The 18477-nt window shown below is 37.0% G+C and overlaps 1 long non-coding RNA gene across 4 annotated transcripts; it reads left to right on the top strand.

The window, feature by feature from the left end:
• The first annotated feature begins 1846 nt into the window (after positions 1-1846).
• LOC141710895 (uncharacterized) lies at positions 1847-17840 on the top strand. 4 transcript variants are annotated; one of them, XR_012571119.1, is made up of 6 exons: positions 2045-2177; positions 2627-3046; positions 3124-3202; positions 16865-16981; positions 17149-17271; positions 17494-17838. It is a non-coding gene; the product is annotated as an uncharacterized LOC141710895 (long non-coding RNA). The 4 variants fall into 4 exon arrangements; XR_012571120.1 differs by lacking the exon at positions 2045-2177 and adding an exon at positions 1847-1923 and having other exon boundaries at positions 16865-17271; positions 17494-17840; XR_012571118.1 differs by having other exon boundaries at positions 16865-17271; positions 17494-17840.
• Positions 17841-18477: the final 637 nt, after the last annotated feature.

Raw genomic sequence — 18477 nt, 5'->3', positions numbered from 1 at the left:
ATGCAATTATCAATCATCCAAACAATCATCGAACAAAAATTCATATTTTAATTAAATAATCCGAAAATAAATAAAATTATAGAAAAAATAACCTTGATTTCTGCAGGTGTATGGATCACAGAATTCTGATAGAGCTCGTCAAGACCTTTGTTTTGGTTACTCAAGCTTTCCAAACTGAATTCAATAACACCTCCAAAATCTTGTTTGATTCTTGAAAGTTTATATGAATATATAGATTTTCTCTGTAAAATTATAGAATTACTGTTTGCAAATGATTTTCGGTACGAAATAAAATTCGGTAAAGGCTATTTATAATTACGGAAAATTAGTATCCTGTTGGATCATTCCGGATATAAAAATGATACGTTTATTTATAAAACTGATCCAAACGGTTCCCAGTTTTCGAGATAATTATCCAAACTAGTACAATTTGTAATGCGATCTTGGTCTCAGCGCCTGGTTACACGTATTACGAGGTGATAATTGTCATAGTTTAATAAAAGATCCCGTTTAAAAAATACGAGTTTTATTGATTTACCGAAACGAATAATGTATCGAAAATGTTGCGTCGGGACCCGCGCAGGACAAACCATACGCCAGATCGAAAAAGTCAAACATGGAAAATGCTCGGAATATTGCAATTAGATTAGGAAGGAGTTTTCGGAAGAGTTTCGGGTTATAAAAACGTAAAACGGATTGACGTCGGTTGGTTCCCAATTGTATAAAATAGTTTTTAAATACTCGGAAAATGATTTTATAAATCCATATATTTCCTATAAAATCATAAATCAATATAAAAACAATAGGAAGATATGACAATTATCTATATTTATTTTGGACATATAAAAATTAAAATACTCAACTAATATTATTTTTAAACATCGAAACACATTTAACAATTAACAAATAATTCATAGAATAAATACTGAACATACATAATAATTAATAATTACACGATATATCCCAGATATTACAATTACTCTCTGGGAAAGAACCTCTGTAGTCCGTACATAACTTTACAGAGTCGATAGACTGTTGGTTTCAGAAATTCCACAAGTGGTATGCATAGTTCTGCTCACACTACAACTAAATCGTTTCTTGCCAAAGCTTTCTATCAAGTAAAACAAGCTCTTCCAAAACCTAAAGGTGTTAGGAGGAACCCCTAATTGTATCATATTTTTTTATCAACAATTTTTCCATCCACTGATTCTAGACTGGAGGTACATTCGACAGAAAAATTTGTCATTGATTTTACCAGTCTTCGTTTTGTTTGGAAGCGATAATTGATGCAGGCATGCAAATCAAAAATGAAATTAGAAAAATAATAATTTCACTAGATAATTGAATACAACTTCTATGGGGAAACAAATGTCTAATTATAAGATGTGAAAACATAATCATCTTATATTAAGTATAAACAAGGATAGAAAACCCTACAAGACTATAGCCTAGAATATACATAACTATCTGTCAACCAAAACAAGATGTGGTCCAGTAGTGATAACAAAAAAATAGGCAGCTGATCTCTAACAACTCTTTATTTGGGGGGAGGGGGGTTGGTTATCTCATCTTATATCGAAACCTAGTTGAAGTGAAGGAGTTATGTTATCTGGTATCTTATATTATTTTAATGTCAAGTAGCTGACTTCAATAATGAGTTTATATATTGTGAAGGTGCTGAGAAGGTTGTGGGATGGGCTTTGAGCCATCACTTAATGCAAAATTCTAAAGCTGAACCTGATGCAAGGCTCTTTTGTCAGGTGATAGGTAATGAAATGTCAAACTTCTTTAGATTTTAATGTTATATACATGATGTTATATTAACAGTAGAAACGTCATCTTGTATGTGTCAGCATTCAGTATGGAATTGGAATTCTTCAGTCCATTCAGAATGAATCCAAGAACTTGAAGAAGTCACTTAAGGTTACTATTCTACTTTGTCAAACTTCTTATATTTTAATATTCCGTATGAAGTAATTGAGTTTCTTGACATATTGGGATGTTGTAACTGAGAATGAGTTTGAGAAAAACTTCTAGCCGAGGTTATTCCGCCTAATGATATTGGTGTAACATTTGAGGATATTGGAGCTCTGGAAACTGTTAAAGATACATTAAAGGAGTTGGTGATGCTCCCGCTACAGAGGCCTGAACTTTTCTGCAAGGGTTAATTAACCAAGGTTACTTGCATTAGTATTTTATATTTCATATTAAGAAAGCATAAAGTTGTATGGGTACAAACAATTTTGTGCATGCTTAAGTTTATATGCATATAGCTGCTGGTTCATAAAAGACAGTTATATCTGCAAATTTGTGAATGATACAAAAAACTTATCCGTTATTTAATTATCTAGAAGACAAATTATAACCCTTAGTAGCTAGTTAAATATTTGTTTTCAAGTATAAGCTAATTATGAGAAGCATCCTTGAAAAAATAACATATCAAAACCAAAATGATCCGTTGTTTCTATAATTGTATCGCTTCCAAAGTTTTAATAACTTTGGACTACTATTGTTCAAGGTAATATTCTGAATTAGCCCGCCACCTTTGATGTTCTCTCTCCTTATTTCTTTGTATTTGTTTTTTAGTTTTTTCTGTCTGAGAGTGACCAAAAAAATGAATACGCAGGAAGTTAAGGAGAAAGCAAGAGAACAGGAAAGGTTAGAAAGGGAGAAGGAAACAGAAGAAAGAAGAAAACAGAGGGAAAAGGAAGTCGAGAGTAGACGTAGAAGAAGTGTTTTAGGTGACAGAGACAGGGATCATAATCGTGACAGAGACAGAGAGCGGGATTGGTATCGAGACCAAGATCATGAAAGGTCTCGTGAGAGAAATGGTAGGGGAAGCCGTGAAAGGGGGAGAAGATTGGATTCAAAGTACAACAGTAGTAGAAATGTAAGAGAGGGGAGTAGAGATAGATACCGAGAGCGTAATAGGAACAAGTCGCGTTCCCCCAGCATGCATAGTCGCAGAAGGTCACCTTGAAATCCTGTCCAGTTATATTACTGAATTTTGTTGCTTAATGATGTCCGAACAATGAAATCGGAAGAGGTAGACATGTCTATTATTTGCTGTGTTTGATGATATTGTGTACTGAATTATATCTTTTAACAAACTCAAAATCGCAGGCCTATGTTCATATGCCTACAGAAGTACATCAAGTCAGAAAGTTACCCAAAGAAAATGCACAATGTAGTTTCCTCTAAGGTAAGTGTTAGGAATATGTGTATTAGTTTGATGATAAGTTCAACAAAACACTTAAGTAGAAATCTAGTGTTTGTAGCCTCAACGGATAAGATCATCTTGTCTATCCGTTGAAGGAGTAGCCTTACTTAGCAATAAGTTTGGTATTGTAGCACATCTCACTTTCTGATTTCAAGCTGTAATTCTTAGATGTTGTTAGGAGATAATCAGTCATGTTGACTGCTAATGGATGTACAAATAGGAGGGCTAATTGTAAATATTTCATGCCTTGTAATTTTGTATAAGTGGAGAAGTGTCAATGGATGTTGAAGACCTTCAACGGATAAGAAACTAAGCTTCAACGGATGTCTCTAATGCTTCAACGGATAATATCCATCAACGGATAAGTGCTTCAACGGCTAGAGCATCAACGGATAAAGCCATCAACGGATGAAAGCTTCAACGGATGCACTGCTAGAGCATCAACGGATAAAGTCATCAACGGATGAAAGCTTCAACGGATGCTCAGTCTCATAGCAGTTGATAGTGACAGTTAACAAAGCTGACAGAGGCACATGGATTGACAAAGATGTGGTAGCCTATTTCAGGAATAGCAGAAAAAGCAGCCGTTTTTAGTCTGGTTCATAATGGAAAGTCAACAGATAATTCCATATTACACTGGATAAAAATGGAACAGAAACAAGTGGAGAACTATTGTCTTATTGTACTTTATCTTTGTCTTCACTTGTAAACTTGGTGTTATATATAAACCAAGTAGTAGCTAGTAATTAGGTGTGAATTTTCCCTGAGCTGTTTAGAAATATCAAGAGAGAAAATCATCTAGTTTGTACTAGGAAGCAGCTGTGATTTAATTTTGAATCACAGATTTTATGAAATAACACATCTCTGGTGGAACAACAAATCCACCAGAAAAGTTTTTAAGTTCTTTGTGTTCATTACATTTGTGTTTAAATATATATCTGTCTGCATCAGCTCCAAGCAATTCACACACATTTGATCACTCAAACACTTAGTCTTACAAATTGCTCAAAACTTGAAAAAGTTTTGAGATTTACATTCAACCCCCCTTCTGTAAATCTCATTGTTAGTCCACTGGGAATAACAATTGGTATCAGAGCAAGCTCTTAACATACAAAGAGTTTAAAGACCTATTCTGCTAACATCATGAGTAAGAAGGATATTGGTGTAAAGATTCCAATCCTGGAAAGAGATAACTATCATCACTGGAAGGTGAAGATGCATTTACATCTTCTCTCTCAAGATGAAAGCTACATCAACTGCATTGAGAATGGTCCTCACTTCCCACACAAGGTGGCCACAGCTGCTACTGCTACAGTTGCTGTTGGACAGTCTATTCCCAAGCCAAAGGCAGAATGGACTGTTGAAGATATTGAAGAGGTCCACAAGGACAAGAAAGCCATGAACATTTTGTTTAATGGCCTGGATCAAGATATGTTTGACAATGTCATCAATAGCCAAACTGCTAAGGAAATTTGGGATACTGTGCAGCTTATCTGTGAAGGCACTGAGCAAGTTAGAGAAAACAAAATGCAGCTTCTCATTCAACAATATGAATATTTCCACTTTGAAGAAGGAGAATCATTGAATGATACATTCAACAGATTTCAGAAACTATTGAATGGATTAAAGCTGTATGGGAGAGTGTACCAAGTCAAGGACTCCAATCTAAAATTTCTAAGGTCTCTACCAAAGGAATGGAAGCCTATGACTGTTTCTCTAAGAAATTCTTAAGATTATAAGGACTTCACACTTGAAAGATTATATGGAATTTTGAAGACTTATGAACTTGAGATGGAGCAAGATGAGCTGTTGAAAAAGGGAAAGAGAAAAGGAGGATCAGTTGCACTTGTAGCTGACAGTGAAAAAGTTGAAGCCAGAAATGAGGAAAAGACAATGCCAAGTCTCAAAATTGGCACAAGCAAATCAGAATCAAGCAAGGGTAAAGAGCAAGTTGCTGAGGATGAAGACAATTCCAGTCAGGATGAATCTGATGATATTGATGAACATCTGGCCTTTCTGTCCAGGAGGTTTGCAAAGATGAAGTTCAGGAAAAACACAAAGTTCACTAAGCCAATCAAAAACATGGTGGACAAATCAAAGTTCAAATGTTACAACTGTGGCATTAGTGGACACTTTGCAAGTGAGTGTAGGAAGCCAAATTCTGAGAAAAAGAAATTTGAGCAAGTTGATTACAAAAGGAAGTATTTTGATTTGCTCAAACAAAAGGAAAAAGCTTTTCTCACTCAAGATGATTGGGCAGCAGATGGGGTAAATGAAGATGATGATGTGGAATATGTCAACCTAGCCCTGATGGCTAATTCTGATGAAAATGAAACTAGTTCATCAAGCTACCAGGTAATTACTACTGATCTCTCTCAGCTTTCTAAACATGAATGCAATGAAGCCATAAATGATATGTCCAATGAATTACATCATTTGCGTGTTTCTCTTAAATCACTAGCTAAAGAAAACACTAGGATCAAAGAAAATAATGTGTTTTTAAGTGATAGGAATGCTGTGTTAGAGAGTCAGGTAATTGAGCTTGAAAAGATTAAACTTAAATGCTTGACTGTCGAGAGTGAACTAGAAGAAGCTGTTAAGAAAGTAGAAATTCTTTCTAAACAGTTAGAAAGTGAGCAAGAGGTAATCAAGGCCTGGAAAACATCTAGGGATGTTGGTGTTCAAATTGCCAAGGTTCAGGGAATTGAATCATTCTATGAGGATGCCTGGAAGAAAAACAAAAAGAAGTTAGAATTAATTGATGGATTGTCAACGGATGTGGAATCAACGGATGATGAAAGTTATCCGTTGAAGGAAGAAAAGGAGCATCCGTTGAAGGCTCATCAATTAAAACAGGCAAGTTCTTTTAAAAATAAAAAGAATGATTCAACTCTCAAGAACTTTGTCAAAGAAGGAGCTAGCACATCCAGAGATGTCAATAAGGTGAATATAGGACACATGACTTTAGATCAGTTGAAAGATAGGCTTAAGTTGGTTGAGGATAAGAAGGAAACTAAAAGAAAATCTAAAAGAAATGGGAAGGTAGGGTTTAATAAACATAACAATTACACACCTGATAGGTATGCTCCTAGAAAAAGCTGTGTACATTGTAAAAGTGTTAATCACCTATCTGATAATTGTAAATCTGTTAAAAATGCTCCCATGCCTTCAAATCCCTCCATGCCTAACATGTCTATGTCACCTCTGCATGCTATGCCTGTTATGTCTCACCAGAATCCCCATGCACATTTTGCAAACATGCCATACATTAACAATCCTTACTTTACTGCATTTAGTATGCCTCAAATGCCATACAATATGCCTATGTGGAATAACATATTTGCACAACCTATGCCTTATCAAATTCAATCAAATGTGTTAAATGATTCTGTGACTAACCCTACACTTCAACCAACCACATCTGAGACCAAGGTTGACCCAAAGTTACCTAAGTCAAAAGATGCAGGAGGAATGAAGTCTAGGAAAAAGACTAACAAGGCTGGACCCAAGGAAACTTGGGTACCAAAATCAACTTGATTGATTTTGTTGTGTGCAGGGACAAAGAAGGAATCTATGGTACTTGGACAGTGGTTGTTCAAGACACATGACAGGAGATTTCACCCTGCTCACAGAATTTAAGGAGAGAGCTGGCCCTAGCATAACCTTTGGAGATGACAGCAAAGGATTCACTATGGGATATGGCTTGATTTCAAAAGAAAATGTCATCATTGATGAAGTTTCATTGGTTGATGGTCTCAAACACAATTTATTGAGCATCAGTCAACTATGTGACAGAGGGAATACTGTTTCCTTCAATTCTGAAGCCTGTATTGTCACAAGTAAAAAGGACAATAAAGTGGTTCTAACTGGAGTTAGAAAAGGAAATGTGTACTTAGCTGATTTCAACTCTACAGATGCAGAATCCATTACTTGTCTTCTCAGCAAAGCAAGTCCAGTTGAAAGTTGGCTATGGCACAAGAAGCTGTCCCATTTGAATTTCAAGACAATGAATGATCTAGTCAAAAAGGAATTAGTTAGAGGAATGCCTCTAGTGGAATTCACAAGGGATGGACTGTGTGATGCTTGTCAGAAAGGAAAGTAAAAGAAAGTATCATTCAGTAAGAAGCTTGAATCTGCAATTGATGAACCACTGCAACTTCTACACATGGATCTTTTTGGACCAGTCAATGTATTGTCAATTTCAAGGAAAAGATACTGCCTAGTGATTGTAGATGATTTCTCAAAGTTTTCATGGGTTTATTTTCTTGGATCAAAGGATGAAGCTAGTGAAATCATCATCAATCATATCAAGCAAGTCAACAATCATCCTGATTTCAAAGTAAGGAATATTAGGAGTGACAATGGAACTGAGTTCAAGAATTCAACCATGAAGATGTTCTGTGGAGTAAATGGGATCATGCATGAGTTCTCAGCTCCAAGAACTCCACAACAAAATGGTGTGGTGGAAAGGAAGAACAGATCACTAATTGAAGCTGCAAGGACAATGCTTGAGGAGTCAAAGCTCCCAACTTATTTTTGGGCTGAGGCTGTTAACTGTGCATGTTACACTCAGAATATTTCTCTAATCAATCAAGCAAAATGCATGACTCCCTATCAATTATTCAAGAGAAGAAAACCAACTTTATACTTTCTACATGTCTTTGGTTGCAAATGTTACATCTTAAGGAATCAATCTGATCACAAAGGAAAGTTTGATGCAAAGGCTGATGAAGGAATATTTGTTGGTTATTCTGCTGGAAAATCATATAGGGTCTACAATCTAAGAACCAACATTGTCATGGAATCTATACATGTTGTGTTTGATGATAAAAAGATTGATGGACTAACAGATGAGGGACATCATGAAGGACTCAAATTTGACAATATTGAGATATATTATGATGATAGTGAAGATGAGAATGATGAAGAAGGCATCTCAAGAAGAAACCAGAGTCTGCCTTTGGATAATGCACAGAATGCTGCATCCGTTGAAAGTCAAAATTCAGCTTCCGTTGAAAGAAGCAATGCATCATCCGTTGAAAGACAAAGTGCATCATCCGTTGAAGTTCATAACGAAGCATCCATTGATCACAGTCTGCCAACGGATAATCACTTCACCTCATCAGTTGATAGAACTCCCAATTCCTTTCAAAGGATCAGCAACTCAGGGGGAGTTTCAACAAATCAACATTCTATCTCACATCATGACAATACTGAGGCAACCTCATCAAGGGCTAATCTACCACCTCAAAGGAAATGGACCAAGAATCACCCTTTTGAACTGATCATTGGTGATGCTACATCTAAAGTACAAACTAGAAGGGCTACTCAAGATGAATGTCTGTATAGTAGCTTTCTATCACAGGAGGAACCTAAGCGAGTGGAAGAAGCTCTTTTGGATCCAGATTGGATTTTAGCTATGCAAGAGGAGCTAAACCAATTTGAGAGGAACAAAGTGTGGAAGCTGGTACCCAAGCCAAAGAACAAGAGTTCTATTGACACAAAATGGGTATTCAGAAACAAGATAGATGAAAATGGCATTGTCATAAGGAATAAAGCCAGATTGGTTGCCAAAGGCTATTCTCAACAAGAGGGAATAGATTTTGATGAAACATTTGCTCCAGTTGCAAGACTTGAAGCCATCAGAATCTTTCTAGCCTATGCAGCTAATGCCAATTTCAAAGTCTATCAGATGGATGTCAAGAGTGCATTTCTAAATGGGGAATTGGAGGAAGAAGTTTATGTAAGCCAACCTCCAGGTTTTGAAGATCCAAATTTTCCAGACCATGTGTATTATCTGTTGAAAGCACTCTATGGACTAAAGCAGGCACCTAGAGCTTGGTATGAGACTTTATCAAAGTTCCTTCTAGATAATCACTTCACAAGAGGTACTGTTGACAAAACTCTCTTCTTTAGAAATGTTAATGGCTCTAAGATACTTGTATAAATTTATGTAGATGATATTATATTTGAATCTACAGATGATAAACTTTGTAAAAAGTTTGCTAAATTAATGCAAAGTAAATATGAAATGAGCATGATGGGAGAGCTAACTTACTTTCTTGGTTTACAAGTTAAACAAGTTAGTGGTGGAATTTTCATTAGTCAAACTAAATATATTTATGATCTTTTAAAGAAGTTTGACTTAATGGATTGTTCACCTGCAAAAACTCCCATGGCCACTGCCACCAAGCTTGAATTAAACAAGGCTGAAAAGTTTGTGGATATTACAAGTTATAGAGGCATGGTTGGCTCACTTTTATATTTAACTGCCAGTAGACCTGATATTATGTTTTCTACATGTCTCTGTGCTAGATTTCAAGCTGACCCTAAAGAATCTCACTTAGTGGCTATTAAAAGAATTTTCAGATATCTCAAGGGGACTCCAAATCTAGGAATTTGGTACCCTAGAGAGTCTGGTTTTGATCTAATTGGCTACTCAGATGCAGATTATGCAGGTTGCAAAATAGACAGGAAAAGCACAACAGGCACCTGTCAATTTCTAGGAAACAAGCTTGTATCATGGTTCAGCAAGAAGCAGAATTCTGTTTCCACATCAACAGCTGAAGCTGAATACATTGCAGCTGGTAGTTGCTGTGCACAAATACTGTGGATGAGGAACCAGTTATTTGACTATGGTATAACTGTTGAAAAAATTCCAATATTTTGTGACAACACAAACACCATTGCCATTACTGAAAATCCAGTGCAGCACTCAAGAACCAAACACATTGATATCAAGTACCACTTCATTAGGGAACATGTGATGAAAGGTACAGTGGAACTTCATTTTGTTCCAAGTGAAAAGCAGATTGCAGACATATTTACCAAGCCACTTGATGAATCAACATTCACAAGATTAGTAAGTGAGTTAGGTATGCTTAACTATTCATAATCTATGTCATCTATGTAATCTGTCTCGTAGCCTGAAATGAATTTGCTGCAAGAACAAAGTTGGCTTTAATCAAGACTTATCCTATCAACGGATATTCCCTATCCGTTGAAAGCCAAAATTGTTCTATCAACGGATATTCATTATCCATTGAAAGACAAATACATTTCTGGTAATTTTATCCTTCAACGGATAAAATAGGGTTGTTCATCAACGGATAACTATTTACCTTATCCGTTGATGTGTCACGACAGTGAGTCACAGCCGTTGATTCTTTTACTCAACTGTTGATACAGATATACAGTGTTGTATGTATTTGTATTTACGGTAGTTTTCAGAATTTCTACAGTTTCATTTATTCATGAACGGCTTTCACTTACTTAAAAGTATCATTTAATTATTTTACTTGTGTTTTAATATAAGAAAGTATAAAAGCCCAATTGAATTCTTATTTTCACTTTACGCTTTCTTGCAATTATCATTCTCTTCTTCTTGCAATTATCATTCTCTTTCTCTCTCAATTCTCAAGTTCTTCTCTACAACCTCTACTCACAACAATGGCACCAGTAGTCAAAATTATGTCTCAAACAAGATTTGTTTATGAAAAGAATAATTTCATAGTCTCGGTTGAAAAGAAGGAAGCCCATTCTAATTATCACAAGATGATGGACTTCATCAAGAACTGCAAACTGAGCTATGCAATGCTGGAAGCCCCAACCATCTACTGTGAAGTGATTGAGGAGATTTGGACAACTGCAGAGTTCAACTCCACAGATATGACTATTGCCTTCTCTCTCAAAGGTAAGGACTATTGCATTAATTGTGATGATTTACAATCTTGCTTTAAGTTGCCTGAGAATAATGCCATAACACCACACACTGATAAAGATGTCTCTGCTATGCTAGATTCCATGGGCTATGCTTTTGATTCTGCTAGTTTAGGTAGTATTAGAAGGAAAGGCCTTAGGAAAGAATGGAATTTTCTTGGAGATGCCTTTATTAAGGTTTTCTCTGGGAAGATTAGCAATCACTTCATCTCTTGTTAATATGCTCTATATGCTAGTTTCTGATAGGTACTTTAATTTTAGCAACTGTGTTATGCTAGAATTAGGTTCCAGATTAGGTAACAAAGCTAATAGACCACATAACATCTACTTTGCTAGATTCTTTATGTTATTGGCTAACCATGTTGCTGAAGGTTTGGTTATATCCAATGAGAATAATAAACTCAAATGCCAGGCACAAGAGAAAAGGGTCCTTGCAGACCTTTTGAGAATGAACCTCAACAGCCAGGTGCCATTGGTATACTTTCCAATCATGAATGCACCACAGGTAAGTGAGGTAAATGTTTCTATAACTCCTACTATTTCCAACCCCAATGTTTCTTTGCCTTCTAGTGTGGCTATGGAACCTGTGTCATTGTCCAAACAGGCTCCTACCAAAGCCACCAAATCTAAAATCTCCAAAGTCAAGTCAAAGAAACCTACCTCTGTTGTTTCTCAAAAGACAACAGTTGTAACAACTACCATAAACCCTGAAGGGAGTGAACAGGGTGTGAGTGGTGAGGGGAGGGGTGAACATCAAAAAGCCCCCCAGGATAAGGTGGGAGAGGTGAGTGGTACCCAATCCAGCCAAGCCACAGTCTCTCAAAAGACTGTAGTGGTTCAATAGGAGTCCAGCACATCCCTAGTTGCATCCTCCCAAAAGGATGTAACTATTGAAAATAGTCCCCAACCAGGGACACAGAACAAAAGAGGGAGGAACACTGAAACTACACATTCACGTATTCAAGCCTTTTCAAGGAAGATGAAGGCCAAAACCCTAGTTTCCGCACAAGGGACACACACAGCACAGATACACCCACCAGTATCTGTGCCTTCTCAAATTCAGCTTGATGTGATTCCAGCAAATGTGGAATCACAGCCCCATTCTCTCAATATAGAAACACATCATTCCTCAAACTCTCCAACACCCTCTCTGGATGTGGATATGATATTCACATTAATTCCTGATTCTCCCTCATTAAAACTCAGGGAGGAGCCCCACTCAAAACCTGGTGATCATCGTCTTTTAGATGATTTGTTGGATCATCAGCCAATTCTTTCAGATGTAGTTGTAGAATCTGTGTCACCACACTTAAAATCAATCTACACAGATTCAACAATTATATCACTTTCTATCTCTACATCATTTCCTTCTTCAACGGATATCTCTCATCCGTTGACAAGTGGTTGTTCTTCAACGGATAAGCTTAACAGCAGTTATCCGTTGATACCATCAGTTTCTACTTCAACGAATACTCCCTATCCGTTGATGGCCTCTACATACTTAATAGAAATAACTCCAACTATAGAGGACATGGCAACTGTACAATCACTTTTAGGCTTGAGGGAAGGGAGTGATTTTTTGAGTGAGAGGCTGGGTTGCTCCCAGGCAAAAGGAGAGGTTGAGCGTCACCAAATGCATGCTATTTCTTCCAGCATGGCAAAAGTAAGTGAGAGGAGTGCCACCTTAGAAGGTGAAGGTGAGGGTGTGAGGGTGTGTGTGAGCCAGGGGGAGCCCCTGATGCAAGAAAAGAGAGAAATTGAGAGAAAGGCAGGTACAGAAGCTATAAGGGTGGATCCAGCTATTGCTAGTGAGTTAATGAAAGTGGATGATGCAGATAAGGAAAGACAATTTTAGCAACACTACAAAGCTGTCATTGATAACATTTCCTTGGATGTTGACACTTTTACTCACCCTGTTTCAGCCTATCAATTATTGGCTGCACAGGGCAATGTGGAGGCAGAACAGACACTACACATTGTACACACTTCAGAATCTCTTCTCAGAGACAAAGCTGCTGTCAACAGGCTGCCTTCTCAAGCTGGTGAGCCATCTGAAGAATTGGAGTAAATTCTAATGATGATGACTCTAATTCCTTGAATGAGAGCATGAACTTAGGGGGAGTAGCAGGCCCAAGTTCTGTTCCTAATCTTCCTGCATGGGCATGGGCAAAACCATCAACACCAGGAGAGTTTGGTGTCACTTTGGTCAAACAAGTCATGACAATTCAGCAGGCCATTCAGGAGACTCAGGATGCTGGTACCAAGGAAATTCTTCAAGCTCATCTGGAATCTCTGTATCTCTTGCAGTTGCAGCATTACCAGCAAAATCTAAGTGTGGATGAGCTCAAGCTGGACATTGCTGATCTGAAATCCTACAATGCTGAGAAATTGGATTCAGTTATACCCTATGGTACTATGCAAGATTTGTTGGGGAGACTAAGGAAGGCCTCTGATGCTGACAAGAGGCTGGCCAGATTGGAAGATAGGGTTCAAATCATTGAAGACTCTATGGTCACCATTCTTCAGAATCAACAAACTCAAACAAATCTACTCATGCAGCTGGCACAAGCACAAGGCTTGACCCCTACCCTTGATGATAACAAAAAGGGGGAGAATAAAGGGGAAGGGGAAGGAGAGCCATCTACAACAGTTCAGATTTCTCAAGTGCTAGTTCCTGTCATCACAACTTCTCCACCAATTCAAGTCAAAGGAAAGCTAGATGGAATTGATCTAATCCAGATAGAAGCAGCTGAATTGCAAGTCAAAGAGCAAAAGAAGAAGATTGATGAAAAGATGCAACTAATATTTGGTTCTACAACTTCTCAATCACAATCTGTGAAGCATAGCACAAAAGTGGAATCAATTATTATGGAACTCAAGCCAGTAGGGAGGCATAAGGATGGAGAAACTTCTTCCAAAGATCTGCAACCTATGGTTCTCAAGCCCAACAACAGATCCAATAAGGACTCTACAAAGAATCCTCTAAAAGAGGTGGATTTTCCTCTTCCAAAAGCTGATGAGGACAAGCTTTTAGGTAGAAGTATTGCATATCTCAAAGAGACCATGGATGAGGCTGTAAGGAGAAACATGGCTATTATTTTCAGAGAGGGAAAGAGCATATATGTGATGCAAGGACATCCCAAATTCTCAATAGCCAAGAGGGAAGAAACCAAAAGGTTGAAGGAAGAAGCCAAACAGCTAAAGGCTGACAAAAGAGCACAAGCAAAGCTTGAAAAATAGCTAAAGTCAAGTCAGGCTGAAGAACAGAAAGAAATTGAAGACAAAGGTGAAGATGAAGCTATGGGAGACATGGTTGGTACTGAGATGGAGGAAAGAAGTAAGGAAGAATGGCAGAAAGGGAAAAGAAAGAAGGTCAATGCAAAGAGAAAGAAGGTAGATAAGACTGAAGAAACCCAATCAATATCTAAACCACTACCCTCTATTCCTGAACCCATTGTACCTGACCCCTTCATGAACATTCATGGTGAAACAATCATTCCCAGGGAGGAACCAATTGATTGGGACACCATCAAATTGCCCACCTTCCTAACCTCTTCTCCACCATCAAAGAAGCAGAAAAGAAGAATCAAATCAACACCCTCTAAAGCCTCAATCAAATTCACACAGAAACCTAAGCCTAAACCTCAAACCTCTAAAGATGATTATGTTCACATCTGTGACATAAAAGAATTTTCAAACATTGAACTCTATCTGGATGAGCTGGAGGATGTAAGGGGAATAGCTGCCTACAGACAGCTACCAGAAAGACTAGTGTTCAAATACAAAGGAGCTGGGGAAAGAACATGGCCTCTTCACAGAATTTTGAATGAAGGCTACTCTACCTTGATTAGAGTCTACTCAGCCATACATAAGGATTCTGGCTTTACCAGAACTGCCAGGACTGAGATTCTCAACAAGATTGCCATCATAAGGAAAACTTGGAGGGAGCCCAATGCCTTGCCTAGAACTTTACTCATTCAAGAGAGAGGTATTACAATTCACAAATCACCTCATTGGTTGATGGAGTTCAGAGACAACAAAGGAGTCAAAAGATTTTTCAGAATTGAAGATCAGCTAAAGATTGCCAGTAATGAAACTCTCAAGTATATGCAATCTAAGTTAGATAACAATGAAGAAGATGAAGCTGAGTTCTACAGACAACTTCAACTTCAAATAGAGGAGAATGACAGGAGGCTAGGAAAGAAAACCAGGGATCAAAGGAAAAGAAAGTAATTTGCTCAGGCTAAAGGAGCACCCTTGGAAATAATGTATTTCTTCAATTTCATCTCAGCATATACAATTTTGCAGCACTTTTGAATTTCTGCTTTGTTACAGTTTATATATTTGTTAAGTGTTTTGTTATCATCAAGCTAAACCCAAATTTATGCCTACAGTTCTAGTAGACATAAATAGGGGGAGATTGTTAGGAATATGTGTATTAGTTTGATGATAAGTTCAGCAAAATACTTAAGTAGAAATCTAGTGTTTGTAGCCTCAACGGATAAGACCATCTTGTCTATCCGTTGAAGGAGTAGCCTTACTTAGCAATAAGTTTGGTATTGTAGCACATCTCACTTTCTGATTTCAAGCTGTAATTCTTAGATGTTGTTAGGAGATAATCAGTCATGTTGACTGCTAATGGATGTACAAATAGGAGGGCTAATTGTAAATATTTCATGCCTTGTAATTTTGTATAAGTGAAGAAGTGTCAACGGATGTTGAAGACCTTCAACGGATAAGAAACTAAGCTTCAACGGATGTCTCTAATGCTTCAACGGATAATATCCATCAACGGATAAGTGCTTCAATGGATAAAGCTTCAACTGCTAGAGCATCAACGGATAAAGCCATCAACGGATGAAAGCTTCAACGGATGCACTGCTAGAGCATCAACGGATAAAGTCATCAATGGATGAAAGCTTCAACGGATGCTCAGTCTCATAGCAGATGATAGTGACAGTTAACAAAGCTGACAGAGGCACATGGATTGACAGAGATGTGGTAGCCTATTTCAGGAATAGCAGAAAAAGCAGCCGTTTTTAGTCTGGTTCATAATGGAAAGTCAACAGATAATTCCATATTACACTGGATAAAAATGGAACAGAAACAAGTGGAGAACTATTGTCTTATTGTACTTTATCTTTGTCTTCACTTGTAAACTTGGTGTTATATATAAACCAAGTAGTAGCTAGTAATTAGGTGTGAATTTTCCCTAAGCTATTTAGAAATATCAAGAGAGAAAATTATCTAGTTTGTACTAGGAAGCAGCTGTGATTTAATTTTGAATCACAGATTTTCTGAAATAACACATCTCTGGTGGAACAACAAATCCACCAGAAAAGTTTTTAAGTTCTTTGTGTTCATTACATTTGTGTTTAAATATATATCTGTCTGCATCAGCTCCAAGCAATTCACACACATTTGATCACTCAAACACTTAGTCTTACAAATTGCTCAAAACTTGAAAAAGTTTTGAGATTTACATTCAACCCCCCCTTCTGTAAATCTCATTGTTAGTCCACTGGGAATAACAGTAAGGACTGGTTTGTCTATCTTCAAAATGTAATCTTATTGTTTTGTTGTAAAGGTTGTAAGCAGTGATGGAAAAAAGGTCAAGCGAAAACACCCTTTTTACTGAATTAGCAGAGAGAGCAGTATGTAACCATTTAAAATTTTGAAATTTATATCTTTGTAACCATGTAACCATATAATTCTCATTTGCTCTTCTATTTTTATTTTTTTTGTTGTTTATCAACTTTTCTTCCTGACCAGTTTGCTTTAGTAAAAATCATGGTTCAATTATACTAATTGTGATTGTGATATTTGTGCCTTTTTAATTTGATTGATATTGTATGGATGTTTAAGTCAGGATTTTGAATTTGTTGCGGTTTAGTCAGAGGAGTATTTGTGTGTTTGTATGTGCAGTGCGAATGATATATGTAAGGAGTCTAATAGGCAAACTATCAATGCTAAAGACGTGTTCAAGGCACTTGAAGACAGAGTTTTCTGAGTTCGTTGGTCCTCTTAGAGCTTCTCTCGAAGGTAAGGAACTGGAGAAAGGGTCTCAGAGTAACAATGTTACTCAGACGCTCAGTACGTTAAATTGAATTCTTATTTATGCATAATAGTTGTTTTCTACATCTCTTCTACTTGACAAAAATGATGGAAGTTTTCATAATAAAAATCTCCCGCCAAAAACTGTGTTGAAGAGCCGGAGGTCAAAATTTGATGGCTATTTCGACGATGATTCTGATGATGACGACACACCAGGGCAAGGAATTTCAGAAAATTCTCCTCAACCTACTAACTCAGAATCTGCTGCTGACAATCTTGTCAGTATCTTTACTTTACCATGTTTCTTATTGACAAAAAAACTAATCCTACTTACAGTAAGTTTTTTGATCTTTGATCATCAATGCAATGATAACATACAACACTAAATCTGTTTCTGGCATATTGCCTCAGTACTTTAAGACGAGGGTTTTGTTACCTAGAGCTCATAAAATTAAGCAATGTTTTCAAATATGCTGAATAAAGTTCTATTTTCTTTGTAGGAATTTGACCCAGAGGTAGCGTGAATTGATCGAGGAGTTCTCAAAAGAAGAGCATGGTGAAGAAGAATGTGGCTCACCATGGAGAAAAACAACCACACGGAAGAAGAATCATTATCAAATAACGGCCAACAAACACCATGTAATTTCATAGCATTAGTAAACAGCTGCATGAGAATATTCATATAGCATTGTAATAATCCTATCAAAAGGCAAAATGTAGTCTTATTGGTTCAAGTTTATTTATATAAGGATGGTAGTATGGTGATGGTGAAGGTAGTGGTATTATGGGGTAACTGATGTTATGGTTGGTGGATTGATGTTATGGTTGGTGGATTGATGTAATGATTTGTGGATTGTGTTGGTTTTAAGACAATGTCTTATTTATGGGCATGCTAATTTAAAAACAGTTCCTAGCATTTTTTTTGTAAAAGCGTTGCAATATGTCTTTATAGCGTTGCTAATAATCAGTGTTAAATGTTACAAAAAACACTAAAAAACGTTGCAAAAAACACTAAAAAGCGTTGCAAAAAGGTTGCATCGATACCCCATATGTGGGCCCCATTGTGGGGCCCACAAATATTGTACTAATAGCCCAAACCCTACTGTAACACTTTTCAAGACCTATTGCAACCCCATTGGTGTTGCAATAGCACGTTTCTGTAACGGATAAACAAGGGTTGCAATAGGGTGTCACCGGGGTTGCAAAAAACTCTATGGCAACGCCTAAAATTGCAACCCCGAAAAAGAGTCGCCATAGCCTTTTTTTGGCCTTTAGCAATGTTTTTTGGCCTTCAGTTACGGTTTCTTGGGGTTGCGGAATCCAATCTATGGCTTAGTGAATCACTAGTGACTCGATAAGTTTTTAAACTTTCAATTACACAAATATTATTATTTTTGAAAAATAAATAAAATATGTATTTCAAATATAACTACTCTAATTAATATTGTTTTCAATATTTCTTTATGAAAAATTCAAAAATATAA

This window comes from Apium graveolens, chromosome 3 (genome assembly GCF_009905375.1).
Source record: "Apium graveolens cultivar Ventura chromosome 3, ASM990537v1, whole genome shotgun sequence".
Classification (NCBI taxonomy): domain Eukaryota; kingdom Viridiplantae; phylum Streptophyta; class Magnoliopsida; order Apiales; family Apiaceae; genus Apium; species Apium graveolens.
The sequence above is the reverse complement of the archived record's forward strand: the minus strand, read 5'-3'. Positions and strand labels throughout refer to the sequence as shown.